The sequence below is a fragment of the Rattus norvegicus genome, chromosome 2 (assembly GCF_021556685.1).
Source record: "Rattus norvegicus strain SHRSP/BbbUtx chromosome 2, alternate assembly SHRSP_T2T, whole genome shotgun sequence".
NCBI classification, from domain to species: domain Eukaryota; kingdom Metazoa; phylum Chordata; class Mammalia; order Rodentia; family Muridae; genus Rattus; species Rattus norvegicus.
The window spans coordinates 183,044,214-183,050,770 of NC_141535.1; the positions used below are offsets into that span (position 1 = coordinate 183,044,214).

A 6,557-nucleotide genomic window follows, 5' to 3' on the forward strand; every position below is an offset into this window, starting at 1 on the left:
AAAAAGTCCATCCTTTGAGATTTCCTCTTTGTCTCAAACCCATTCACTATGACTGGATGACAAACCACCCTCCTCTGCAATGTGAGTCCGGTCCAAGGCTCCTTTTGTATGTCTGGAGAGAACACAAGACCTTTGCTCAAGGTTCCAAGATACATATCGGCAGATAATGTTGAAGAGCTGTGAGAGAATTCCCTCTTCACAGACTGCTGTCTGGTGGTAACTTGCCATGAATTCATGGCTCAAAAGGCCATCCCAGCAGCTCACTATCCAATTTTCAGAGTCATGTTTGAACATGAAATGCAAGAGAGCCTAAAGAACTGAGATGAGACTATGACCTGGATCCCCAAATCTCCAAGGAGATGATGAGTTTCATTTACTCGGGGAAAGCACCACACATCCACAGCCACTCCATGGCTACTGGTGTGCTGGCAGTTGCTCTCAAGTATGGCCTAGGAAACTTGAAGGCCACATGTGAGGATGCACTCTAGAGGATGCTCTCTGTGGAGAATGCTGCACACACTCTCATCCTGGCTGACCTCCACAGGGCAGAGCAGCTAAAGACATTACAGTTCATAATTCTGAGGTCTCTGAGACCTCAGGATAGAAGTTAAAAATGGAGTCACATCCCCACTTGGTGTCTCAAGTATTCCACTGTCTGTCTTCTACAAAGAGTGTTTCCTGGGCCTTCTACCTGAAATGTCTTAAGTGTTCTTTAAGAGCATGTCACCTATGACCTACACATGTCTTCCAACATCAACAACCAATATTGGTCCTATTAACTCATGGTTACACAATTGAACTGCTGTAGCATTTACACTGGACTTCAGGGGCAACAGGGTGGGTCAGGACAACTTACAAGAGCTCTAAATATATTGGAATGTTTGCTGGTGAAAGGGGCAACACTAGAGTCTGGGACACTAACTGAAATCTACCCTGTTGATATTGTTGTTTGACTTATGTCTGCTGAATTGCAATCTGGGATTCAACTTAGGAACTAGCGTGAAGCACTGCCCAAAAGGGTTTCTTCAGAGAAACCTGTGTGTATTGGACTGAGCAGAACAGATATCCAGGGTCAAGAGCAGAGGAGAAATCAATCATGAATGTTTGGTCATAATAGAAGGGGCAGGAAGAGAAGGCTTTCTTTATTAAAAACTGAGTTTGGTGGTTTGAATATGCATGGGCCATGGGAAGTGTCACTATTTGGAACTGTGGCCCCTTTGGAGGAAGTGTACTCTTGTAATTGGATGTGTGTCACTGTGCAGGCATGGCTTTGAGATAATGTATATGCTCAAGCTCTGACCAATGTCACACAATCTCTTCCTGACTCCCTTCATATCAAGATACGCAGTTCCTCCTCCAACACCATTTCAGCTTGTACACTGTAATGCTTCTTGCCATAATGATAATGGAATGTACTTCTGAAACTCTGAGCTAGCTCCAATTAAATGTCCTTTTTAAAAGTTGTCTTGGTCATGGTGTCTCTTCACAGCAATGAAACCCTAACTGTAATATTTATTTTGTGGAACTAGAAAGAATACTAGACAATTTTTACTCTCTTGGAGAACACTTGTTAAGTGCCCAGCACACACATACAGGTTCTCAATCATCTGTAACTGGTGACTCAGAGCATGTAAGGCCTTCTGCTCTCCATGGCTATGATGTTCTGAATATGCTTAGCCAAGGGAGTGGCTCTATTAAGAAGGGCGTCCTTCCACACATAACCCATAAAGGTCACACCTCCAAATAGTGTCACTCCCTGGGCCAAGCACATACAAACCATCACAGAAGGATAATCTTTGTCCTTAGTTGTCTTCTAAACATAAACCTACTAGGCTTTTTAAGGCATATTTCCTAAGCCATAGATACACAAATAATCCTGGCAAAATTCAATGGGTCACAAAACAATAATAAACAAAAACATCGTTAATGAATCTACGAAAATGACTTGTGGAGAGGAAGGGCTGGTATCAGAAATGAAAGGGAGACAGGAGGGAAGGAGTAACAGTAAAATAACTGACTTATTTTCATGAATTAAATTGTTCAAGAACAAATTTAATCAACAACACATGGACAAATAAAATTATACAAAAAGAAAATGTGCCCTCATTGGAGGAAGGGTGGCCTTATTAGAGGAAGTATCTCATTGTGGGTGGGGGCTTTAATAGCACCATGCTACCTGGAGGCATCTCCTAGAAGACTTCAGATAAATAAGTAGAACTCTCAGCTCCTTCTGTGCCGTGCCTGCTTGGGGCTTGCATGCTCCAGCCTTGATGATAATGAACTGAACTTCTGAATCTGTAAGCCATCCTCAATTAAATGTGGCCTTTTAAGAGTTGCCTTAGTCACAGACTAAGCTCCAGCTGCATGTATAGCATAGTTTGGCCTTGTTGGGCACCAATGGGATGAGAAAGCCCTTGGTCCTGCCAAGGCTGGACCACCCCCCAGCGTAGGGGAAGGTCAGGGTGGGGAGGTATGAAGGAGTGGGTGGTGGGGTGGGGAACACCTTCATAGAAGAAGGGGAAGAGTGGATGAGATAGGGGGTTTATGGATGGGAAACCAGGAAAGGGATATCATTTGAAATGTAAATAAATATAAATCCAATTTTTTAAAATTCTTTCCTTAGTCAGGGTGTCTGTTTACATCGTTAAAACCATAACTAAGACCATGCTCTCTGATACAAGTCCAGGGTATGGATAATGTTCTACTGCCCATAATCGGGCCTGGGAGCCCACAAATCCACATGGAATCAGAATAAAAACAAACTTGTTGATCAAGGGAATCAAACTGAAGACCCAGCTGTAAACCCACATGAGTATCAATAATTGATTTTTGATTAAAAAAAGAGCAATAAGCGCCGAACAACAGACAACCCCTTTAACAAAGGGTACTGGTCAAACTAAATTGTTAGATGTAAAACGTGCAAATAAGTCCATAGCTATTATCCCGCACAATCTCAACTCCAAAAGGATCAAAGACCTCAAAATAAAACCAGGTACTGAAACAAGAAAAGAAAGTGGGAAATATCTTTGAACAAGAAAAGAAAGTATGGAATATCTTTGAACTCATTGGCACTGGATAAGACTTTCTGAACAGAGCATTAGTAGTTTTACCACTAAGGTCAACAATTACTAAGTAGGACCTAATAAGACTGATAACTTCTGTAAGGTAAAAGACACTGTCATTTGTACATAGCAGGAGTGTACAAAATGGGAAACGATTTGACTAATTGCACATCTGACTATGCCTGATAGTGAGGATGTAATTTTTTTTTAAATCAAGAAACCTGATGATAGATTATTTCTTTGCTGGTGAAATGAGCCTATTCAAGTCAGAAGAGAATATATTAAAGGCAGGTTTACTGGGGAGCTGCTCTCAGGCTGGCAAGTTCACTGGCCCCAAGGCAGGAGGCCAGGGAAATTGCCATAGAAGAGGGGAGTAGAGAGAGAGAGGGAAAGGGCACATACTCTAAAAGAAGTCAGGAGAGAGAGAGAGAGAGAGAGAGAGAGAATGATAAATGTGTGTGTTATAAAGGAAATAGCATCTGGGGGAAGGGCAACCTAAAAACTGGGCTGAAATGTCCAAGGTTGGGGACAGAGTATGCCAGGTAGGAAATAAGGGACGCTGGAAGAACCTGGAGGCATGGTTTCTTTTGACATCTAAAACATGCATCTTAGTCCCTTCACCTAGGGTCTGAAACCAAACACTTGATATTTATACAAATCTCCAAGTAACTCAATTTAAAATGAGTATAGGTATAAATAGAGAATTCAGGAATTTTAAATGGCTGAGATTCACTTAAAGAAGTGGAAGTGCAAATCAAAACTACTTTGAGTTTTCATCTTATATCTTTCAGAAAGGCCAAGGTCAGTAAGATAAAGGACAAGCCATGCTGGCAAGAATGTGTATCCACGAGAACAGTCCTCCATTGCTAGTAGGAATGCAAACTTTTACAGCCACTAGGTAATACTTCTGGTGAATTCTCAGAAAGATAGGTATCAATATACCTCACGATCCACCAACACCACTGTTGGTCATATGCCCAAAGGATGCTTCATTCTACCACAGGGACACATGGTCAAACATATTTATTGCTCCTCTACTCATAATAGCCAAAAAATGGCAAATGAACTTAACATCCTTCAACAGCCAAATGTATATTTTTAAATATGTGGTGTATTTGCACAATGGAGTATTACTCAGGTGTTTTTAAACAGAACTGAAAGGCTGTGCTATCATGAGTTGCAGAAGGCCCATGTGTAAAAATCCCTGGACTAACAATCTTCACTGTCATGCAGGCCCAGATCCACTACTTTGAGTTAATCCATCACAACATCTACTTCATTTGTGAGCTGATGAAGTGCAAGGAAGAGCCAGTCCTGCAAAACTGGATGTCTCTACTAACTAGGGCTTGTCCTATACCTGTCTGTTGCTCCTTATTACAGAACAGCTGCAGCTTCACTTAGCATTTTTTATCCTGAAGGGAGAGAGCACAGGGCACTGGTGCTTTGTTCAGGCAACAAGCACATACCATGAGCCTAGTGAATTCCCCACTCCCGTGAGCCTCAGGTGGGCAGAGAGGTGTGCAGCACTTGCAGCTGACATAGAACCTGCCCCCCAAAATGCCTGGCTTGCCACAGGATCTCCCTGAGACCGGGCAATAGCAGACTATCTGAGAAGAGTCTCAGCAATGGTCCCATACTTTGGATGTTTCAGAAAACTTGAACAAGACCAAAAACTCATTGCAATGAATATTTGCATATAAAGAACGTTGAGATTGGTAGAGATAGATACATACTGTGTGGCACAGTGCCCCTCTGACAAATAAATATGGGATGAAGAGGTGGCAAAGATGGAGGAACAGAGCAGTAAATACATGGTGAAGAGAGGCAGAACTGGAGATGGGATGGCAGTGACAGTTGTGAGAGTAGGCTTTCAGTGGTAGTGGTTGGGATAAGTCACTGCTGAATAGGGCCATCAGGGTGGTGTATAGCAGCTTGGAGGTTGTGCAGACTCAGTCCCCAAATGGGCTGCTTAGCTGCAGAATCACCCGGAATTTGAGCAATGACAGGATGTCCAATAAGAATCACATTTCTTTTTCTGAATTGGACCTCCTCAAACCACCATTATGCTCTCTGTGATGCCATTGGAACCTGTGCCGGTATACGTGTTCTGCTGCTATAGGCCATGTCAAAGTTGGATGTTCTTGCGGATGTCCATGGTCTTAGATGTCATTGGAAGTCATCTAAATGTACAAGGACCACTTGGCTGTAGGAAATCTGGTGGATGTCTGTGGTAGTTTGAATAGGCTTGGACCATGTAAAATGGCACCATAAGGAGGTGTGGACTTGTTGTAGGAAGTGTGTCATGGGTAGGTGGCCTTTGAGGGAGTCTTTTTAGCATTGAAGTGTTGGAGATTTGTCACGACACCTAGTGCTCAAGCTCTGACCAGTCAGGAAAAGAGCCATGGTTGCCTGCAGAACTGAATCTCACCCTGACAAGGTTTGTATCAAGATATAGAATTCTCATCTCTTAAATTTGGCCTCCAATGTTTAATTTGGTTTGCTCTGGTGAAAGTCAGGATTAACAAAGAGTATCCCTGTGTGTGTGGTTTCCTGTTTCAAAATCTCAAGCCAGGCTCAGTGTCTGTCTCTCTTCCTGATGCCTGTTCTGGATGTGGAATGCTCAGCTACATCTCCAGTACTCTGTCTGCCTTCTTGCCATCCTTCTTCCTGCCTTGATACAAATGTGTTGCTGTAATAATAAATTAATGTGTTTCTTTTACCCTGCACTAGATCCCACACAGTAGGGCCCCAAGATATCTGATAGGTATCTTCATCTCAGTCAGCAAATCTTCTCACCTGTTTTGCTCTATCTCATATCACATTGCTAAGGGCTACTCTTTGAGCCTGGCAACAATCTGTCTTCTAATCTAGTTCCCAAGGCATGTTACCACCATACCAGACAAACATATCGCAATTCCCTGGCAGCCCAGTGTCTCCAGAAACCACATAATCTCTTAAGTTTAATTAAAACACCACATGACAGAACACACAACACAATAACCTCTGATCCAGTTGATAATATGTAATTGCACACCTAGACATACAAAGCGCTGTACACAAGCATCCCTTAAGCATATTCATAAAAACTTGTGAATATACAGAGAAAAACCTTATCATCCTCCTCCGGGATCTCTCGGCTGCTTCTCCCTTGGTTCCAATCTCTTCTTCCTTGGTTCCAATCTCTTCCTCCTCTCTAAAACTTTCGTCCTGCCCATCCTCTTGTCATCTCGTCCAAAGATAGGCCTCGCTCTATTTTGTACCTGCTTTTACCTACATAATGACTTCATCCTATATGAATGGACTAAATCTCTGATCCTGTAGGCAAGGGCTAATTCAGTGGTTCCATATAAGGAACTGTGGTCATGGTGTCTCTTCACAGCAAAAGAATACTGACTGAAATGGTAATCACAAATCAGACAGTACATAAACCAGTGGCCTGGAATAAAACCAAAAAGAACTGGTCTTTAAGACAAGGTATCAATAATATAACTCCCA

At 42.5% G+C, this 6,557-nt stretch overlaps 1 pseudogene; it reads left to right on the forward strand.

Annotated features, from left to right (window-relative positions):
• The first annotated feature begins 108 nt into the window (after positions 1-108).
• LOC147996396 (TD and POZ domain-containing protein 4-like) lies at positions 109-821 on the forward strand (annotated as a pseudogene).
• Positions 822-6,557: the final 5,736 nt, after the last annotated feature.